At 44.6% G+C, this 23,350-nt stretch overlaps 1 protein-coding gene across 3 annotated transcripts in view; it reads right to left on the bottom strand.

Annotated features, from left to right (window-relative positions):
- The window catches only part of LOC148021423 (uncharacterized), a 128,481-nt gene that overhangs the window by 81,647 nt on the left and 23,484 nt on the right, over nucleotides 1–23,350 (bottom strand). The gene's annotated exons all lie outside the window — the stretch shown is intronic.

The raw sequence follows: 23,350 nt of genomic DNA, 5'->3' as shown, positions 1-23,350 counted from the left end.
TGCATGAAACTTCTTGAATGAATTCACGACCATTAAACACACATAATATTCAGGAGAAATACATAGACATGAGATACATATCATATTCATCAGCGTAGAATTGTTGTCTTGAAAGATACCATACAGATTTACACCATCACAGCCATTCCTCATCAAATAACTTGAAGTAGACTGCACCAATATTCAAGAAACAAGCATATATTATCAGAATCAGACATCAACGACCAGAATCTAGTGCTGTCTTGACATCTCCACGTTTTTGCACTACGCGCAATTGCCTTACATTTTTTACCTACACCCTGACTTTCAGGTGAAACATCATGTGAAAGATAAAGGCTACTTTACATATGTTGAACCTTCAAGCCTACATGCACACAAATACTAAGGTATAAAACAACAAATATATGGTGGAAAACGAGCCCTAACACTTTGTATCCAAGAGCTCCTCTATGACTACGCTGGAGGCCACATTGGCCTTTTCCTTCCCTTTGGCTGTCTCAGATGCATCTGTCTTATCCTCTTTCTTATTTTTGTCTCCTGTGTTCTTCTTTCTCTCTTGTTCCTTCTTGTAATACCTGTAATCGGGCTTCTTGTGGCCCTTCCAACCACAATAATAGTAAGTAATGTTACTATTTTCCTTTCCTTTGCTCTTGCTTCTATTTCTTTGTCCAGCATTTGCATTTTTCTTTTCAGCCCTGCCTCTTACATTATAAGCCGAGTTGTTGCCTTCTCCACTAGACATACGACTAATTTCTTCATTCAAGATTGAACACCTCACACCATCATATGAGAGATTGGGGTTATTGCTGAGAGAAACCACCAAGGTCTCCCAAGAATCAAGTAGTGTCATGATCAAAAAGATCACCCTCAACTTATCATCAAAATCCAATTTTGCATCCTTGAGCTGATTTGAAATGCCAGTAAATGCACTCAAGTGCTCAGCTGCAGGCTTTGACTCATCCAATCGCATATTCACCAACTTGCGCATTAAATGCACCTGATTAACAGAAGTGGTAATCTCATAGGTAGTTTTCAACTTCTCTCATATTGCATAACCAATATCTAAACCCTTAATGTCTGTCAAAATGTCATCAGTGGCACCCATCTTTATGTAAGCCACACCCTTTTTGTTAACTCTGGCCCAATCTGCATCACACATTTGTGCAGGTTTATCTTCCTGCAAAGCATCCTCACAATACTTTACGAACAATATGCCTTGCATATGATCTTTCCAAAGGTCAAAGCCATGACCATCAAACTCTTGATGTCTGAACTGGAAGAAGTTGCAGCCATTTTTATCACGAACACAAGGGTAAATGCACTGAATTGCAAAAGCACAAGCTGAACCAGAAAAATACATTGTTGCTCTTCCTCAAACAGTAATAAATCTCTGTTGTTTATACACAAACCAGCCACCACACGGGTAAATACTGCAGAGATTTACCAAATTCTGCACAAAATCCCAAAATTCCAGGTCCAACATTGCATAAATGTCAGCAAATCTGTCGCAGCTGAGCAAAATTTCATCAAAGTATGAAAAGCCCCAATTTTTCGAGCTCCAATGTCAAGAAAGTTTACTCGAAAGAGCGAAATTCTAACAAATTTGGCAAAATCCCCAATTTGATTGAGGTCAACATGCACAATGTCTGCAATTTTGACAGGAATGTCATTGCCAAGCATAAAAAAGATCAAATCTGGGAAAAGCCCCAAATTTTCGGGCTCAAATTTGCACAAATTTGACGACTCCGTTGACCCACCAGGCACGTCGCATGACGAGCCTACCCGTCCGCGCTGGTTGCAGGTCACGCCTACTGCAACTGGTCATGTGTCATGCCTGTTGTCGTCCATCTATGTGCTGACACCTGCTCGTGACCCATCGTGAGCCCGCCATCTTCTACTCGACCTGTTCGCAAGCAATCTGCCGCCTGTCAGTCTTGCAACTGGCAACTAATGTTTGTGGTCTCGAGAAGCATGAGTGTGCAGCAGTTCGCGGAGTGAGAGTGACACAGAGAGAGAGTGAAAGTACAATTCAAATTGGGTGTACCAACAATGTGTTGGTACACAAAGAATAAAATGTATTTATTCTTAGGGCACGTAAGGGGGCATTCACATGTACAACTAAATAATGCACGTGTACTATACACAGAGGTGGAAAAGGGCCTTTATCCCAACACAAACTTCATCTTTCCCAGACTTCTTTGTCTCTGCCTCCAAACTTCTCTGACTTCTCCTCTTCCCCATAATTCTCTTCTCTATCTCTGTCTCTAGACTTCTTTGTTTGTCTTCAAACTTGTCTGTCTCTATCTCCAAACTTCTATGTCTGTCTCTAGACTCCTCTATCTCTAGACTTCTCTGTCTCTATTTCTAAATTTCTTTGTCTTTGTCTCCAGACTCCTCTGTCTCCAGACTTCTCTGTCTCTGCCTCTAGTCATCTCTAATCTTTGACTCCCCTTTCCTCCTACACTAATCTCCGCCCCCACCCCTCCAATATGCACCATCATGCAACAACCATCCCCTACAATTTGGCGATCAGGTGGGACCCAGCTCTACAACTTGTTAAGCATTGTGTTGGAATAAAGGGCCACCATGCCTTTTATACGTGCTTAGATGTGAATACACCCTTGCACTTGTACTTTAGTCCTTTACATATAACTATCAAAAACCTAAAGAGTAGTATATCTTTTCATACCCACACACCATGCATCACTCTCTACTACTGCTACGAGAGAGAGAGAGAGAGAGAGAAAGAAAGAAAGAAAGAAAGTTATATTAACGTCTTCTAAAGACCAAAACTGGCCTATGAGACAAACTGTGATACAACTGATGAGGTCCAGCTATCCAAAATAAAAGTGCTGAATGAAAAGCTAAAACTGGAAACTGAAAATACGGTGCTGTGAGTGTGATAAGTGTCGTGTATGTGTATGTGCGTATGTAGCTCTGGTACTCCAGATAATGGCACAGAGAGAGAGTCGATGTGCTGATATACAGTTCCAGGAGCCCCGCACCAAACTCTGGTTGTTTGACACCCTAGTCACACCTACATTACTATATGGAGCAAAAGTATGGGGTTGCAGCTTGTACCACAAGCGTCTTAGCCTACTCACTGATTAGATTGCAATAGAGAGGGATTATTATGATGGTTGGGATAGCGTGGAAAGGCCATTGATCATGACGATAGCACGCATGATTAGGAGTAAGCCCTCCACCCCACATCCCATTGTCAGAGTAGAGCTAGAGACAACACCTATAGCTACAGAGGCACTCTTCAAGGCAGTGACCTTTTGGCACACACTATGGGAACTTCCACGCCATAGATACTCTAGATTGGCACTAACCTCAGCTAGACAACTAGCAGTTGGAGGCGAGAAGAACTGTTGGTATTCACAGATGACTATTTGGATGAGACTACATGGTTTGGATATTGACTGTCTTCCACCTCTGGATTATAGCCTTGACTACCGTACACTTTCTCTCAGCTGATCGGAGCTGATATCTGTTAGATATGATCAATGCCCCACCCTCATTAGGTGCTACCAATGATCCATGGTGCTCAAAGTTGTAAGGCCCCCATTATGAGGAGAAGCCAAATGTGAGCCCGGACATTGGTTGAGTCTTGACTTGTATGTCAGATGAGGTCTATGTGACCGGATGGCAAAAAGGTGACTGTTGTGGGTCTAATCTTTGGGTTAGACGGAGTGGTTAAGCTAGTAGCAACTCGAGGCGCGATGGTAAAGGGAATATTCCTTGGAATATTCCCTGGCCGACTAGTGGAGGCTCATATGGTAGGTCGGTCAGCAGACCGACCTAACGACCTTCACGGGCTATAAAAGCTAAACCCCTTCGCAGCCATCTCTCACTCATCTTTCACCCAGTCAAAGTTGTTGTTCCAGCTAGCCTTAAGCTCTTCACCTATCTTCTGTCTAGATCGCCATCTAAGCTTCACACAGTGGAAGCGCACGGGTGGACAGAGCTATCTTTGTATCAATTGTTTGGAGTTAAAGAATTTACTGATTCTCCTCTTATCTGTTGTGTACTCTCTATCTCTTTCTCAGATTCTGTTCGTGTTAGAGAGATCACAGCCAGGCAGGTTTCAGCCTGGTGCAGTCCAGTCGGACTGCATGCAGTCGGGCTGCACAGTCGGACTGCCACGTGGCAGTCCGACCCTGCAACAGGCAGTCGGCTGCATTTTTGGCGCCCCATTCCAGGCAGTTTTTCGGCTATATATTGCCGACGTTTTCAGCAGTCTGGCTATTCTTCTCTGTCGCAGATTACAGACCGGTGCCGTGCAGATTTCTGTCTCTGTTCACAGATTTCAGACAGCAGACAGTGCAGACTGCAGCAGACTTCGAGGTGGACAGCAGGTCGCATCGTCGAGGTGGAGACACGCAGTCCAGCGCACTGCGCCTGTGTATATCTTTGTATTCATCATTCTTTATACAGCAGATCTTCATTGTACACTGTCTCTTTCTCTCCCTTTTTCTCTCTGCGTTCTCTCTCTCTCAGTCCTACGCTTCCGCACCGCTGCACTCTGACATGGTATCAGAGCAGTGTTTGAGGGCTGAATGAGCGCAGAATCAACCTGAAAAGGAGTTTCCATCGCGACACAAATTTGCGTTTTTTGCGTTTAAGGGCAGACAGGAGGGCTGTGCCTTGGAACAAGGCTGAAACGAGTGTGGGCGCATAGGAAAGGAGTACAGGTGGTGGATTTGCTGCTGTTTACTGCTGTTTGACGCGGAGGAAGTTTGAGTTTTCAACCTAAAAGTGCAGGTTTTGCTTTTTCATCGCCTCCGGCGGGTGAAGAAGCTTCGGGACGCGGAAGAGCCTTAGCAGGCTGAGTTTACTCAGTCAGAGGGGGCTGCTTTTGTGTTTGAGAAGGCATTGCAGGTGAAGATGTCTACAGAGATGGACTTGGAGTTCCAGGCGATTATGGACCGGAAGGTGCCTGTCTTACCGGCTCTTCCTACAGATCAGAAGCTCGACGGCGACAACTACCGCATTTGGCGCGTTATGATGTTGGCCATTCTTGAGTCCTATGATTTGGCGGAGTTGGTACAGGAAGATATTGACCGGCCTTCGGTAAGAGATGAGTCCAAACTCTCTTTCGATGCTCGTGCGGAGTTGGCCAGGGCCCAGTCTCATTGGGACAAACTGAATGCCAGGATTCGATCCTTTCTCTTTCTATCATGCACTACAGCCGTGATCGCTCACATCGAGCACTTGACGGTGGCTCGTGAGATATGGCTGGAGCTTGATCAAATGTACAATCGGATGACCCTGATGAAGAGGGTTTCTTTGGAGGTACAGATGCGGACCTTGTCCGTCAATAAGTCTTCTTCGCTAAGGGAACACATTAACAAGCTAAGGCAGCTACAGATGCAGGTTCAGAATGCGGGGAAGCCAATTTCCTCCGAAGACATGGCGATTACACTCTTGTCCCAGTTGCCGCCACGATTCGGTACATTTTACTCTGCCCTTATTGCTTCGGGGCGAGAGTCTACTCTTCGGTGGGAAGAGTTGGTTCCTATGGTCTTGGACCAAGAGGAACAGTTAAAGGGACAGAATGCTTCCAAGACGGAGGCGTTGACAGGTCAAGCCTCTCAGAAGAAGGGGAAGGACCAAAAGAAGAAGAAGGGGGATAACAAGTCCAAGAAGGACAAGGAGAAGGACAAGGACAAAGACTCCACATGCCATATTTGTGGAAAGACTGGCCATTGGAAGAAGGATTGCCCTGACAAAGACTCGAAGGACACCAAGAAGAAGGAAACCAAGGATTCTGGAGTGGTGGCTGCACCCTCATCAGCTGCATTTCTAAATTTAGTTGTCATTGAGGACGCTTCACCGAATGCTTCTGATGCTGCGATGGCGGCTCCCCAATCTCGAGAGTGGATTATTGATAGTGGTGCCTCACGGCACATGACTCCTTCATCAGATGGTGTTGCCCAGCTGCGACCTTCGCGTGGGCAGGTTCTCATTGGAGACAGCTCTTCAGTTTCTATTGCAGGTCGGGGTAAGATGCAGCTTATTCCGGATGGACGAGGTGGCACCCATACCTCAGAGGTTTTGCATGTACCCGGATTAGGGTACCATCTCCTTTCAGTTCATAAGATTTGCTCCCTTGGTCTTTTGGTGGAATTTGACAGTTCTACTGTGCGAGTCCTTGATCGTGAATCGAGGAAGGTTCTATCATCTGGATATGAGGAGAACGGCATTTACAAACTGAAGTCTTCCACTGCCCTCTCTTCTCTTCTTCTTGCCTCACAGTCACAGTCTGAATTATGGCATGCTCGGTTTGGTCACCTGAACTATGACTATCTTCGGAAGGCATCACGTGGACAGCTTGTTCGAGGGTTGCCGGATATAGTGGTGAGCCAGCATCCATGTGTCTCCTGCATACGGGGGAAGCAGCATCGGGATGCCATTCCCCAAACAGCTTCGCGGCGGTCTACTTCACCGATGGAGCTAGTATCTACGGATGTATGTGGCCCTATGAGGAATGAGTCCTTGCGTGGGAGCTCGTACTTCATGCTGATCGTGGATGACTATAGCAGGATGACATGGGCCTATTTTTTGACACTAAAATCAGAAGCTTTCTCGCACTTCAAGGATTGGCTTCTCTTTGAGGAGAACTGATCAGGCCGGAAGTTGAAGACCTTGCGATCCGACAAGGGAGGTGAATTTGTGTCTAATGAATTTGCTCGGTTTTGTGCAGATAGAGGAATTCACCAGGAGTTTGCCAATACCAATACTCCTCAAGAAAATGGTATTCTAGAACGGAAGAACCGCAGTGTGATCGAGATGGCGCGCACCATGATGGAGCACCGACAGACCCCTCAGGTTCTGAGGGCCGAGGCTGTGGCTACTGCAGTCCACATCCTTAATCGATCCCCTACTTCGGCCGTGGAAGGGATGACTCCATTTGAGGCTTATTTTGGGACGAAGCCAGATGTTTCTTACTTTCGGGTCTTTGGGTGTGATGCCTATGTTCACATTCCCAAGGCTCACCGTGACAAATTTGAAGCGGCTTCCCGAAAACAGGTATTTGTTGGCTACAGCTCCCAGTCCCAAGGCTACCGACTGTATGATCCCGTCAAGCGGGATGTATATACTAGCCGTGATGTGCGGTTTGTGGAGGTTCCGGCTTCTTCAACGAGTGAGGAGCATCCCGTTCTTGGAGATCCAGGGGAGAGTTTGGCTCCTTCTACAGTTCCACTGGAGCCTGTGCCGTTTGATTATGATTCTGTTTCTGACACAGAGTCTACTGTTCCACCGGATCCTTCTGAGGAGTTACCACTGGTGGACATTCCAGAGTCTTCTACTGATGGAGAACGACGAGGGGAGGTTCGGCCTCCTCCTCGCTGGGCCCGTGACACACTCCGTGATTTAGGGATCGAGGGGGTTCCTGAGGAGTGGGGACCGCAGGATGGTCCGCGGCGGTCACGGAGGCACCAGGCGCATTCTTCGGAGCTTGTTTGCTCCAATTATTGTTTGATGTCCCGAGTTATGCAGGATCGAGAGCCCACCTCCGTAAAGGAGGCTTCACAGTCCGCCCCATGGAAGAAAGCTATGGAAGCTGAGTTGGAGGCTATTGAGAGGAATGGCACTTGGTCACTTGTGCCACGCCCCCCGAAGAAGAAGGTGATTGGAGTCAAGTGGGTCTTCAAGACCAAATATCTCAGTGATGGTACTTTGGATAAGCACAAGGCTCGCCTTGTTGCTAAGGGTTTTGCCTAGCGCCCAGGGATTGACTGTCATGACACCTTTGCCCCTATAGCTCGTATGGCAACCATTAGAGCTGTTCTTGCTTTGGCTGGCCATAGGAGATGGCCTGTTTATCAGCTAGATGTGAAGTCGGCCTTCCTAAATGGTGATTTGAAGGAGGAGATCTACGTTGAGCAGCCTCCTGGCTTTGGTTCTTCAGATGGGAAAGTCTACAGGTTGAAGAAGGCCCTGTATGGTCTCAAGCAGGCCCCGCGAGCTTGGAACGAGAAGATTGATTCGTTCCTCCAGACTCAGTTGGGATATCGGCGGTCTAAGGCCAATCCGCAGCTGTATGTTCACACTTCCGAGGATGGTTGTGTGCTGTTTATATTATATGTTGATGATTTGATTGTCACAGGTGATGATGCACAGCAGGTCAAGGAGACAAAGTCAGCTTTACATCGGACGTTCGAGATGACGGATTTGGGGCTACTCCATTTCTTTTTAGGACATGAGATTTATCAGTCTCAGAGGGGGATTTTTCTCTCCCAACAGAGATATGTACAGGAGCTCTTGGTGTCTTTTGAGATGGAAGATTGTCGGGCCCTCTCTACTCCTATGGATCCGAACTGGAAGGCCACTTCCCACTCAGCTTCTCCTTTGGCGGATGCTTCCCGCTATCGACAGTTGATAGGGTCCTTGATTTGGCTTCTCAACACGAGGGTTGATCTATGTTTTGCTGTTGGGCTCTTGGCAGGGTTCATGAGTGAACCTAAGACGGTGCATTGGCAGGCTGCTCAGAGGATACTTCGGCATCTGAGGGGGACGTCTGATTTGGGGATTCATTACCCCGCAGGGACAGATGGGTCAGATCCTGTACTTGCAGGTTGGAGCGACTCAGATTGGGCTGGTGATGTGGACCACAGGCGGTCTACAACAGGTTACTGCTTTACTTTGGGTGCCGGTGTTATTTCATGGAGTAGCAAGAAGCAGCCCACGGTAGCCCTTTCGTCTACTGAGGCGGAGAATCGGGTCGCATCTTCCACCACATGCGAGGTTGTGTGGCTTCGGAGATTGTTGGAGGAGCTTGGGTGCCCCCAGACTCGTCCTACATTGCTGCGATGTGACAATGAGAGTTGCATTGCCTTGGCAAGAAATCCTGTTTTTCATGCCCGGACGAAGCACATTGAGATCCAGTACCACTTCATCCGAGACAAGCTTCTGGATGAGACCATCACTGTGGAGTATTGCAAGACGGAGGACAATCTTGCGGATTTGTTTACGAAGGCGCTTCCTCAGGCTCTACTTCGGCAACATTCCAAATCCCTCAGGCTTCTGCCCTGCCCAGGCTCTGAGAGGGGGTGTTAGAGAGATCACAGCCAGGCAGGTTTCAGCCTGGTGCAGTCCAGTCGGACTGCCACGTGGCAGTCCGACCCTGCAGCAGGCAGTCGGCAGCCAACTAGCTATTTTTGGCGCCCCATTCCAGGCAGTTTTTCGGCTATATATTGCCGACGTTTTCAGCAGTCTGGCTATTCTTCTCTGTCGCAGATTACAGACCAGTGCCGTGCAGATTTCTGTCTCTGTTCACAGATTTCAGACAGCAGACAGTGCAGACTGCAGCAGACTTCGAGGTGGACAGCAGGTCACACCGTCGAGGTGGAGACACGCAGTCCAGCGCACTGCGCCCGTGTATATCTTTGTATTCAGCATTCTTTATACAGCAGATCTTCATTGTACACTGTCTCTTTCTCTCCCTTTTTCTCTCTGCGTTCTCTCTCTCTCAGTCCTACGCTTCCGCACCGCTGCACTCTGACAGTTCGCTGCGCCGAGTAATATTTTACAATATCTTGAGGATTGAGACAGCAAGGACATCGATCCATCCACCACTCCCTCTAGAATCGAGGATGGAGTTCTACAGGAGTCATTTCTTGTCTCTCTCTGATGATGGTTTCACTATTCAGCCAGCATATATTGACACCCATCTCTCCCATAGCATACGGGTTACTATCGGACAGATTCGCACCTCCTCACATAGGCTTCAGATGGAGACAGGCAAATGTACAAATACCCTAGCAGAGGATAGGACTTGTCAGCTTTGTGGTCGAGAGCCTGAGACGGAGGAGCACTACATATGCAAATGCACAGTATACTATGACATACGAGGACGGTACCACTGCCTCTTCCGTGATGGATTTGGACCCCTTCATCGCATCATGGAGTACGAGGACCAGAGATGCCTAGGTCTTTTTCTCCTGGAGCTCGAGAGGCACGAACTGCACTACTACGAGATAGGAGGCCAGCTCACCCAGAGGGACACACACAGAGAGCAGTGACGAACTTCTTCTACAAAGCCAACCCTACTGACACTACCAACCTAGCAAAGACAAAGCCACCCCTCCAGACACCTTACAGGCCACACCGTGGTGTCACATTGGATAGAGCCATTTCCCTTCGTCGAGCACGACGACCTCGTCTACCAGGACTACGTCCGAGGAGGCCACACTACAGTCGAATTAGAGCCATTATCACAAGACACTGCAGACTCACCACCAGGCATATCAGTGAAGCAGCTAGGGACCGCATCATAGCTAAGACCATGTGCAGATCTTGAGATCAGCTACAGCCCATAGTCCGCACCACACTTTTGTACATGGTTCTATCAGATCTGGTTCTCCTTTCCTTTCCTTTTCTTTTCTATCGATGGAACAACACTACACATGGTTCAACCCTAGTATAGTCCCATCATATAGTTATTCTCAATATTGTTTCATAGGCCACCCACCTATTTGTAATGTTATTTTTACCTTACTAATGAGATGACATTAGACATGGATGTACTCTAGATTTTTTCTCATAGGCCACATTGGCCTTATGTAGACCTTAATATATCTTTCTTCTTTCTTTCTTTCTTTCTCTCTCCCTACAATCGCCATTGCCTAACATTGAACCTCCACTATTCATCAACCACCACAAACTGGTATTAGAGTTAAAGGTTGCACGTTGCCGAAGATTGCATGTCGCAGTCAAGTTGCAAGTCATCAACCCTGGTCAAGTATGCAGCAGTCGACATGCCCTCGATAGGGCAGACAGGTTAGCGTAGGATAGACAGGCCCTTGACAAAAGTCAACGCAAGGCACACATGCCCTCGACGGGCAGTGAAGAAGGTTGTCCAGGTGACAATGTGGCAGGTCATCGACAAGTAAGTTAGCGTGGCATAGATCAACACAGGCGCAAGATTTCATGGGCAGTCAAGCGTCGCCCATCACGCCTTTCTTTTTCTTTTTTTTAGGAAATCGTTTTTTTCCATCAAAGTTCTATCCTTTTTTAAAATTTGCAAGCCTTCACACACGCACCAGCACAATTCAACAAATCTCTGAGATTGGACATACTTTTAACCCCGAAATTTGGGGATTTTGGTTCACACGGGAGATTTTACTCATCAAAGTAAAATTTATGCATTCTTGAACACTCTCAAGTCTCAAAAAAAAATTGGGGCTTTTCACGCAGGTGCAGAAATTGCAATGAGACAGGTGCAATTCTTGGAATTTCGACACATTGGACCCCATAAAATTTGGGGCTTTTGTAAAATTTGAAAATTTGGGTCAAATCTGGTCTTGATATGCACTTGCAATGTAGTTTCTATGCAAATTGAGCACATAGGACCCCAGAAAAATTTGGGGCTTTTGCAAAATTTGTGAAATTTCGGTAAATTTGGCTTGCGCAATCCATTTGGGAGTTATATTTGATGTCATTTGAGCAATTTGAGCAAAGAAATTTAGGGGCTTTTGAGCGTGAGAGTCAAATTGGTTCCCATGGATGCATTTGGAGCAGAAATTACAGCTAAAAATTTGGGGCTTTCTCATGTAATCGATGTATTAGCCCGTGATACAACTGCAATTACTTGTGGTGTGCTGTAGCACACATTTTGTACCTCTGAAAATTAATTTGCAGATCTAAAATTTCTGCAATTACTTGAATTTTCATTGCTGGTTGGTACTTGCTTTGTATCTTAGTCATCTGTGTGACATTTGGGCTCACATTTGTTGTTGACTTTTGAGTCACCTTTGAGATGTAAATCATGGCTAGCAGCAGTGATAGCAGCAATCTTTTGCACATTAAGAAGCTTAAAGGTGCACATAACTTTGCTATATGGCAAAAGCAGTGCTATAGTGTCTTGGTGTAGAAGAAATAGGTGAAGCCCATCAAAACAAAAGGAGTAAAACCAGCAGCCATGGATCAAGAGGATTGGGATGATTTAGACAAGCTTGCATGCTCTACCATAGATCTTTCGATGCCAGACACTTTGCTTTTCAACATCAAGAAACTGAAATCTGCGTATGATATGTGACAGACTTGAGAAGTTATATCCTCAGAAAAGTGTAGCCAGCAAGGTTTATTGGTTGAAAATTTTGATGGACCTTCGTATGAAGGAAGGGACAGCCATGTCAGTACATTTGAATGAGTTTAACTCTATTTTCAGCTAGCTAATTGCCTTGGAATTGCACATTGATGAGGAGTTCAATGCAACATTTTTGCTATGCACCTTGTTTGAAAGTTGGGATACTTTTAGGACAGCAATGAGTAACTCGAATGCTATGTTGTTATATTCAAGTGTGGAGACCTCTTTACTCATGGAGAAGCTCAATAGGCAAAATATTTCTACAAACAAGTCTTCCAATGCATTGCATACTAGAGGAAGATCCCAGCAGAAGGGCAATTTTTGCCACAAACAAAGCACGCAACAAGTCTCGTGGGAAAAATGTGGAGTGCCATCATTGTGGCAAGAAAGGGTACTTCAAGCAAGATTGCTTTAAGTGGAAGAACGAAAAGGGAAACGGCAAAAACACTGATAATAACAAAGATGAAAAAAGGATAGCCAACATGCAAAGAAGAGCAATGTGAAGATAGAGTCAATGTAATCAATCACGAGAGTAACAGTGGGAGTGATGTACTATTTTCTTTTTCTTTTAGTACACAATCATTGATTCTAGATTCTAATGCTAACATGCACACCTAGATTCTTGATTCATGTGTCTCATTCCATGTAACACCACACTGGGAGTGGCTCTCTAACTATAATGGTGGTAGACATGGTGTTGTCCACTTGGGAAATAATTATGCATGTGTGGCATTGCATGGATTGGCAATGTGCAATTGGCATTTCAGTATGGTTCAATATTCACTTTGCGCAATATGCAACATGTACCCCAACTCAAGGAGAGCTTGATAAGCACCGGACAGCTAGATGATGAAGGCTATCGTACCACTTTTGGGGATAGCAAATGGAAAATATGTAAGGGCTCTAGAATTGTTGCCAAAGGCTCTAAAAGTGATACTATGTATCCATTACATGTATTTAGTGTGCATGATCATGTTGTCGCCATAACCAAGCAACCAAGTATGTCTTTGTACGCATAGCCGGTTGGGACACATGAGTCAAACTAGAATGAAAGTGTTTTCTCGTTTGGGTTATTTGCCGTGTTTGGGATATACTAATTTTAACCATTGCGATATTTGTATTTATAGCAAGCATGCTCAAACATCACATAAAAAGTCTCTTTCACTAAAATCTTCACTCTTAGAGTTGGTACATTCAAATGTATGTGAGATGCCAAGGTTGTCTCTAGGAGGAAAGAAATATTTTATCACTTTTGTTGATGATGCAACATGCAAAGTATGGGTTTATCTAATCCGCCATAAAGACGAGGCTTTGGATAAGTTTAAAAAATTCCTGCAACTTGCTGAAGATATAACTAGCAAGACATTAAAGTGTCTTTGCTCTGACAATGTTGGAGAATATGTGTCTAAAGCCTTTCAGGCCTTTTGTGACAACAAAGGGATAAAAAGGGAGCTCACTGCCCCTTATAATCTACCCCAAAATGGTATCGCAAAGCATATGAATAGCATATTAGCACTAGTCAATAGAAGGTCCATACCTTGCTGTTGTTGAGCTAAAATATGCATTACTTGCTGATTAGCCTCTTAAACAACCCTAAAACACACTTAAAATGCTCTTTTAGAGTAAAAAACACTACAACAAGGAGCAATTCGAGAGAGTTCAGTGGAAACCCTAAAACGGGGAGCAGTTCAAGAGAGTTTAGTGGAAACCCTAATTTTTGGGGCGCCCTTTCAGATCTATAAATAGACAGGCTACCCCCATTCAGATTCATTCCGCCTGTGTAGGTTTCTCACTCCACGTGTAGATTTCAGCCATCAACCTCCTCCCATGTGGCTATCCAGCCCTCGAGACTACTGACACTCCATTTGTGTTTGCTCCTACTGCTGGCGCCTTCATCCATGCTAACGTCAGCTACTGGCAACATCATCATCTGCTGCGTGCTGCCATTCACTATTCAGCACTCCTACACTCAGACTGGTGGTCACAGACTTGAGATCCGTCTCCAGTAGTCATCACACTCCGACATTGCTCTGCCCTTGAGCACATTGTACACTCTTACATTCATTTACACCATTCATTTACTTCAAAGTTATGTTCTCTCTCTCCTTTCTTCTGTTTATGTTTGAGTTTCTGTGTTTGAGTTTTGAGTTTTGCGTTTAGGGTTTGAGTTTTGCCCTTTGTGTTTGTATCTGTCTCTTTGTGTTTCTATCATGGTCGTACACTCTGTGTGTCCTCAGTGCAAACCCTAGCAGTTTTCTTCACAATTGTCTCATGTTGTATTACATCATGGTTTTTGGACAGAGGCTATTATGACAGCCATACACTTGATAAATCGATCACCAAACAGATCTTGGGAGATGGAGAGTTCCTCAAGAAGTGTAGTCAAGCAAGCCACCTTCGTGTATACACTTGACAGTGTTTGGCTACGAGACATTTGTATACATACGCAAGAAACAATGCAACAAATTGGAGCCAAAGTCCTATAAATGCATTTTCCTAGGATGTGGTGACAAGGGAGAAATGGGGTATAAGTTATGGGATCCCGAAAAAAGGGAAATTGTACTCAGCAATGATGTAATCTTCCGAGAAGATCACATGCATAAACAGCCCAAAAAGACAGAAGAAGTGAAAAGGGTTGTGTTCCAAGAAGAAATACCTGTAGGAGGACAGCAAAGAGTGCCCACTGTATAGCAACAAATACCTGTTGTAAATGACCCTTTAAATGTATAGAATGATGCTGAAATTGATCAGCAAGAAGTTGCCCATGATATACCATAGTTTCACCAAGAAAATGTGCCTTTGGAATAGCCAGAACAAGCAGTACAACATGCTGAACCTTTGAAACAGCAATCTGTTAATGCAGATTTGCAGGCTGAATAGCCAGCAAACACTGATCATTGGATCCATAGGTCGACCAAAAATACAAAACACCCAAATAGGTTTGTTCCTCGTGCGAATTATATTGCTGAATATGTCATGTTGACAAATTGTGGTGAACCGTCATGCTTCAAGGAAGCAATGGATAGAAAGGATAGCAAGAAATGGCATAAGCTATGTTGTTAGAGATTGAATCTCTAAGGAAAAATGGTACCTGGGATTTGGAGTATTTACCTAAGGGGCAGAAAATCCTACCATGCAAATGGGTTTACAAAATGAAAGTCACCTCTGGTTCCTTGCTAAAGCACAAAGCACGGCTGGTTGTCGATTGGTGTACCATTATACCCATATGTGAAACTCAATGTAGAGGACAACCCTACATCAGATAATGAAAAGGTTGAAAAGGCCAAGATTCCACATGCTTCAACTATGGGTAGCTTGATGTATGCTATGGTTGCTACATGTCTTGACCTAGCATTTACGGTGGGAGTAGTTAACAGATACATGGTACATCCTAGTAGAAAGCATTGGGAAGCAGTGAAAGATATCATAAGATACCTTAAGGGCACAAAGAATGTGTGCATGTGCTTTGGAAAGCAAAAAGCATCTATCATTGACTTTACAGATGCAAACTATGCTGGTCATGCTGACTGCAAGAAGTCTACTTCAAGGTATGTATTCATCTTCACAGAGGAAGCAATTTCTTGGATCTCCAGGCTACAAGTGTGTTGCATTGTCTACTATAGAGGTATAATATGTGGTTGCCACTAAGGCATGCAAGGAGGATTTATGGCTTTCACATCTAGTAGGAGAGCTTGGTATTACTGAGACTCCTATCCTCCACTGTGATAGTCAAAGTACTACCATGCTAGCACGGAATCCTGTCTTTCATGCAAAGACGAAGCACATATAGGTGAAGTATCACTTTATCACGGTTCACGGATGTACTTGACAGCAAAAGCATTGAGCTTGTCAAGGTATATATAGATAATAATCCTGCAAATCTCATGAAGGAACTTCCAGTAAAGCAGTTTGCTCATTGCCGACAGATGATAGGAGTTGGATAGTATATGTATTTCAGCTTTGTACATACTTAGACTCAGTTGATTCTTTTCTCGAGCTTCAAGCACACAACCTTTAGGTGAAAGGCTGTTGGGAATAAAGGGCCATAGTGCCTTTTATACGTGCTCGCGTGTGAACATACCCTTGCACATGTACTTTAGTCCTTTGCATATAACCATCAAAAACCTAAAGAGTGGTACATCTTTTCGTACCCACACATTGTGCATCACTCTCTACTACTATTGCTCACTCTCTCTCTTTGCTATCGCTGTTGCCTAACATCGAACCTCCATTGTTCGTCAAACACCACACATTGAAAGTCCAAAGTGTATACCTACAACCCACTCTCACAAAACTTCAAGGTAACTCCTATTTCTACTCCTGAAACTCCTCTTTGAGTTTTTAGTAGATGCCAAGTTCTAGGAAGTTCTCCCCTGTGGAAAAACATAAGTCCAAAATGACTAGCACATGTGTGGCATCCAAGAGCTCAACTCACTAAAGTACACTAATGAAGACACGATCCCCTATCTCCTTACACGAGCAAAAGTATTAGTAGTGCACCTCCCGACTTAACTTAATGACTTCATGCTATGGCAATGTGTTACTAGAGTGCTTCCGCTAGGCACTCAACAAAAGATTTGCGGCAGCTGGGGCTTGCAAACACAGCAATATGTTAACATGGCAGGCTATACAACAGCTGAATGGGTGGACAGCAGTAGCCACCTGGCTGGAAACAGCAACAAAATGATAATGGAGGGCTGGAAACAGGCACCAGATGAGTGTAAATTGCAATGGACAGCTTAGACTATGATGTTCTTCGCAAATGAGGTGTGGATAGCAAGCTGAAAACACCTGAAGCCTGTCAAAACAAGATTAGAGCTGAATGCAAAGCAGCATACCTATTTATAGAAAGTCTGGGCCCTCCCAAGTGGGATTGTACTTATGGGACATAGACACTCTCTAGGAGTGCATTTCTTTTTAAATAAACAAGGTTTCTTCCTTAATTAAGCATGTTTTAGGGCTATTTAAGTGAAGCTAATGCATTTTAGCTCAACATCCCCTCTCAGGCCCAACAACAGTGCCATGAGAAGTAGGCCAACCAAGCCCTTTTTTATTCTTTATCTTTTACCCCAAGGCATCCTACCCCAAAGCAACTAGAGCATCGGACAAGGGGTGCGCATCAGCTGCCCAATGGTCTACTAAGACTATAGAGGCGATGGTTATCTTACCAACGGATCCCAAGTGATCACCCTTGAGAGGCCAGGGCATCAAACAAAGAGTGCACCTCAGCCACCCAATGGCCTACCAAGTTCTACAAAGGAATGTTTTTTTTTTTTAAAGGACGTTGCAGTTTTGATGGATTTAATATTAAGTAAGAGTTTCAAATCAATGTTCGTCCTAATGAGTATCCATACCCCAAACGGGAGAGTGATAAGGAATGACCCAAGACCTTCACAAAACAAGCAGACTATCACTACTATTATAAGGTGTCGATGAAGAAGAAAAATGGCTAAGGTATAGATGACACAAATATAGCAAAGATGTGAAGCAAGCAAGACAAGAAAAGCAAACAAGTAAGCTACGAAAAATTGCCTTGGAGACTACCATGTGTAATGCCATGAATATAGTGAATCCAGAGTCGACCACTCCAAAAGACCGAAAAGGGATAAATGCGCACAGATGCATGTTTACGTGAATAGAATGCCAATGCATGGGGTAATGCAAAGGGAGATGCAAGATGTCATGCTCACGCAAAATGCAATGCAATGGTGCCACTTGGACAGTGCCCTTGCAGGGAAATTGTTTACTTGTCCAAGTGCCCTTTTAGAATCATGTCATCCTGATAGTGCAGATGAAGTTACAAATGTCCATAAGTACAATACAAAAGAATAAATTAATGAATGAATGTCTAAAAACTGTGAGCATCATCACTGTCACTATCAAGAGAAATAGCCGTCCCCCTCTCAAACAGGAAGGGAAAGCAAGAGGAAAGTATCCTCTCCCCTCAATCTGAAAAAGTAAAGGAGGGTGTATCCAAGCCGATCCTAGGTAGGAGGTACTCAAGAATTGGTCAGTTGACCGCTTTGGTCAAAATGTCTACAAAATTGTCTGATGAAGGCACAAACTCTAGGTGGATAGTGCCTAGGTCAACCTGCTCTCTAGAAAAGTGAAAGTGGACTTCCACATGCTGCATCCGTGGTGTGATGATCGGATTACCTGCAAGGGCAATGGCACTCTGGTTATTGCAGTAGACAATGGTGGGAGAGTCACAAGGGAAGCACCGCTAGTAAGCTCCTCAAATAGATGGCCTCACAAGGAGAGTCATAAGAGTCTCTTGCTTACAGCTAGACCAAGAAATGGGAGCCGTGCCTAAGGTGAAGAGGTGATCGCCATGGGAACACCGAGTGTTAGGATCTCCTGCCCAATCAGAATCAATGTACCATTGCAAACATAAACCAGAACCATAAGTGCGGCCATAAAAATAAATACACCGTAAATAACGCAACACACAAAGACATGCAATCCAATGTAACATCCTAGGTGCTATGAAATACTGACTAAGAATGCTAACAGAGTAAACTAAGTCTAGCCTAGTATGAATTAACCAAAAAAGTTTCCCTAGAATAGACCTATAGGTATGCGCATCGAAGGGCTAACCTAGGGTATCCTTTGATAAGCGGACAGTAGGATCGAGATGCATAGCCACTGGCCGTATCTGATCCGTAGTGAACTATTCCATGAGCTCAAGTGCGTACTTTTACTGTGACATAAAAATACAACCCCCAAATCGAACTACCTCCATCCCCAAGAAGTAAGACAACAAACTAAGGTCTATCATCTCAAATGTAGCACTAAGCTTTGCCTTGATTTCTGCTATGGTAGCAAAATCTGAGCCTGTGACAAGTAAGTCATCAACGTACAACAGGATATAGCTAAACCCCTCTGCAATAGATCAAATATATAAGTTCGGGTCATACGGGGTAGAATGGTATCCGTGAGTTTGTAAGAACACGTCCATCCTATGGAACCAAGACCACGGTGTTTGCTTTAGTCCATAACGAGCTTTCTGCAACAAGCAGAATACCTTATCCCTTGGGTTCACAAAAGGAAAACGTGGTGGCTGCTTCACATAGACTTGCTCCTCTAGAGACCCATTCCAAAAGCACTCTTAACATCCATCTAATGTATCGACCAACCATGGTGAGCAACTAGCGTAAGTAATAACTAAAAAGATGTCAACCGCACTATAGGTATGAAGGTCTCTTCATAATCAATACTATGCTTCTCTCGAAACCCTTACACAACAATGCAAGCCTTGTACTTGTCTAAAGTCCCATCAACCTTTAGCTTGATTCTAAAAATCCACTTTGTTCCAATGACTTTCTTATGGCTCGGACAATCCACCAATGTCCAAGTATCATTTCGTTCAATACTCTCTAGCTCCTTTTCCATGGCCTCTCACCATTGAGGGTGTTGAAGAGCCTGCTACCATGTATCCGGCTCAAATTGCGAGATGTAATCAGCTGTAAATAGCGACGCAAATGATGCTTGAGGTGCAAGCCAGGCAAATCTTCTAGGTCCCTCCGAAGTGGAATCCGGTGGTAAGATCTGCAAATCCCGCATGGTTTGCTGGTACCAGCAAGGTATCAGGTCTTGTGGAGAAGGCCTAGGAGGTGAAGAATCATTAGGTAGGGCAGGAGCAGATAGTAGACCAGGCTCAGTAGGCATAATCTCCAATGATGTGGAAGGAGGAATTAGATCGGAAGCCAGTGCAGAGAACTGCATGATATCCTCTCGTCAAAGATGACGTCCCACCTAACGATCACCTTGTACGTCCAAGGATTGAACAAACGGTAGGCTTTTGCTTCAAAGGAATATTCGACAAAGATAAGGAGATCAGCTCACGGAGTGAGTTTTCCTATCTTATCATCAGGCATGCGTATATATGCACGACACCCGAAGACTTTGAAGTGGTATTTGACAAGCCGAGAGCCAAAGAATGCCTCGTATAGGGTCTTTTGAGAAAGAGTTGTAGTCAAGTACCAATTGAGGATGTACAGCGCAGTGGTAGCAACCTCAACCAAAAGGCGCTCAAGGAGCTCTCGTACGAACAACATAGAGCATACCATTTCCATGACTCTCCGATTCATATGCTCTATGGCTCCATTCTGAGAGGGGGAGTTGGTAGAGGTGAGCTGGCAAGAGATACCATGCTGCTGTAGGAACTTGGAAAACTCATCGGAAATAAACTCACCACCACTATCACTCCTCATGCAACCAACACGACGACCCTGGTTATAAACCAACAACACCCAAGTGGAGAAATATGTAAAAGCATCGGACTTATGCTTGAGGAAGTATACCCACATGTATCTCGAATAATCATCCACTATCAAAAAGAAGTACAACGTGCCGTTGAAGGCGACAGTGGATGTGGGCCCGAAAAGATCAACGTGAATTAATCTAAGGCAACTCAGCTCTACATGTAGACTGCTGAGGGAATGGGATACAGTGCTGCTTCTCAAGCTAGCATCCTTTACAAACATCCCGAGCTAGCTTCAAGCGAGAAAGGCCCTCAACCATCTCACGGTGAGACAACACATAAAGAGAGTCATAGCCAAGATGCCCTAGACGGAAATGTCAAAGACACTCATTGTTCGTAGGCTCCCAAGATGTTGATAATGCCTGGAAGCTATGGAACATGAAGCCCTCAAATGTTGACTTGATAAGAAAATGAGTCATGTGGTATAGGTCATTAGGGTATGCCTCACCACAAGCAGTCATTAAACCAGTCTAAGAGTCAAGGACCTCAAATGTGGTTGCTATAAAGAAAATTGCTCACCCCAACCGGCAAAGCTGCTAAACACATAACAAGTTCACCCCAAGCTAAGAGGCATGGTATATATTATCCACGAATCCAAATTCAGACCCTTATCAGTGGCAAAACTGATGCAACCTTAAGCCTTGATCTTAACCGGGGAGTTATTTCCTACGCGGACCCACCCGACTGCAGGGGCTCAAGTACGAAAGATGTCCTCTATACAAGTCATGTGATGTGTAGCTCCACTCGCCACAGTCAGGTACATGTGCTCAACTATGACGAGTGGGCCTCTATGGTAACCTCATCTAGACGCAACTCACAGATGTGGACAAGATTGGCATCAGATGTCTCTACGAAGACGATGTGGGCCTCTGCAGACCAGTCAAATAAGCCGTTTGGAGTTGACAACGTTGTCAACAGAGATGGCTGACCGATGGCAGTGTAGGTTTGACCTTTCCACTGCCCCTTTCCATCACCCTATTTCCTCTGAGGGGGGTTGCCCAACTAAAGGGCGTAGATCTGTGACTTGGGTTTTGGTGTTGTACCTCATACCTTTGATCGATACTCGTTGTCAAAACAGTGAACTTTTTGACAATGTTGATAGTACCTATTCTTCATAGATACATTCTGTCGGGTTTGAGTTGAGACTGGGAGTTTCCTTGTGATTCTCCTCCTTGTCTTTTATTTTGACTTTGACTTTGATTTGAATTTTGATTTTGTTTACTCTTCCCTCACTGCCCCTTCTAAGAATAAACCAGAAATTTTTTTACATATGTCCATCATGAAAATCATCCATACCGATAGGAGAAGGGGAATCATCATTAACACAATCTGAAATGGTAGACATACTTGGAACCAGAGAGAATAAGTATAAAAGCAATGGAGTGCACTCTATGCCAGTTTCCACTTTCGGATAGCAAGTCCTAAGTGGAGATTCGAACCTCCCTGCATGGTCAATAGATCGGTGCACCGAATCTAAAGGGTGAAATTCAAACTTACCTTCTATCTACTTCTAGGCTCTATGCATCAAAATGAGATCGTACTCAGCTCCAATGATCTTGTAAGGTCGTGGAACTCCATAGTAGTCCAATGTCTGTCTGGCCATGTTGAGAGCTTGTGAAGCAAGCTATGAGGCCCACTCTGACTCGTTCCTCGATGGATTTAGCTCGGATGTGAGAAGTGGTACGGAAGTAGTATTCGAAGTCATCTGCCCTTCTGTTGTTCCTGCTTCTTGTGTAGAGCTTTCAAATCAAGGCCTAGGTTTCTCCCAGAGAACTCGACTCTAATACCATGTGAAGAAATACCCTAACATAAAAACACAAATAACACCGTACGACAAAGCACGGACTGTTAAAAGAACACAATTAGGGTTAGGGTAACTCAGAGACAATGAACACAAAGAATAAATCAAGTGATATGACTACTCAATATACAATGCTCATGCAGCAAACACAATATGCAGTGAATAAATACTGAACCTTGAACTCCTGTATCCCAAGGATCAAGGCACAGGTAATGAGCTGGAGAGTGTTGTACTCTGAACGGATCCCGAATCGCAGCAAGCCAGCCTCCGAGTATCAAACAATAGTAAACGCAGCCTGTGTGTGGCTAGACCTGATGCAAACAGCAGTCCATAAAGAGTGTGTGCTATAAATGAAGACTGAGAAGAGAGAAAATCTGCAAATGCAAGCTGAGATGATGATGGCGATAGCTGGAGGAGAGAGAAAGCTAGTAGGGCAGCAACTAGGGCCTGCAAACGCAGCAATATACTAACGTGGCAAGCTGTACGACAACTGGATGGGTGGACAGCAGCAGTCACCTAACTGGAAACAGTAGCAAAATGATAATGAAGGGCTGGAAACAAGCACCAAATGAGTGAAGACTGCAATAGACAACTTAGATTGCGATGTCCTCCGTGAACGGGATGAGGGCAGCAAGCTGAAAACACCAAAAACTTGCAAAAACGAGATTAAGGCTGAATGGAAGGCAGCATACCTATTTATAGAAAGTTTGGGCCCTCCCAAGTGGGTTTGTGCTTATGGGATACAGACACTCTCTAGGAATGCATTTCTTTTTAAATAAACAAGGTTTCTTCCTTAATTAAGCATATTAAGTGAAGCTAATGCATTTTAAGCTCAACGGTTACCCCCAAGTTTCCCATTTGTAGCAAGGCAATAGTTCTTATTACTTAGCATCTCACCCCACCTTTCCACACTCCACAAACACTCCTTTGCTGACCACTCCTCTTCCATCCATATATGCCGCCCCTTTCATACCACCCTCCACAAGACTTAGGGCCCCCCGCAATCCCTTTTAACCACTATACTCCAAATTGTGCCAAAACCAAAAATACACAAGCACCTCAAACCACAAACTTGATCGATATCACTCCCTCTACCACTAGCACACCCACTCGCTTGGTGGCTATTCTTACACAAGCACAAGCACATGCAGAGGACCTAAACAATTCTTTCAATCCCGTAGAAGTCTCC

This window comes from Lygodium microphyllum, chromosome 18 (genome assembly GCF_053477565.2).
Source record: "Lygodium microphyllum isolate KBCC chromosome 18, Lygodium_microphyllum_v1.1.10, whole genome shotgun sequence".
NCBI lineage: Eukaryota > Viridiplantae > Streptophyta > Polypodiopsida > Schizaeales > Lygodiaceae > Lygodium > Lygodium microphyllum.
Note: the sequence above shows the minus strand (reverse complement) of the source record. Positions and strands in the feature narration are given on the sequence as shown.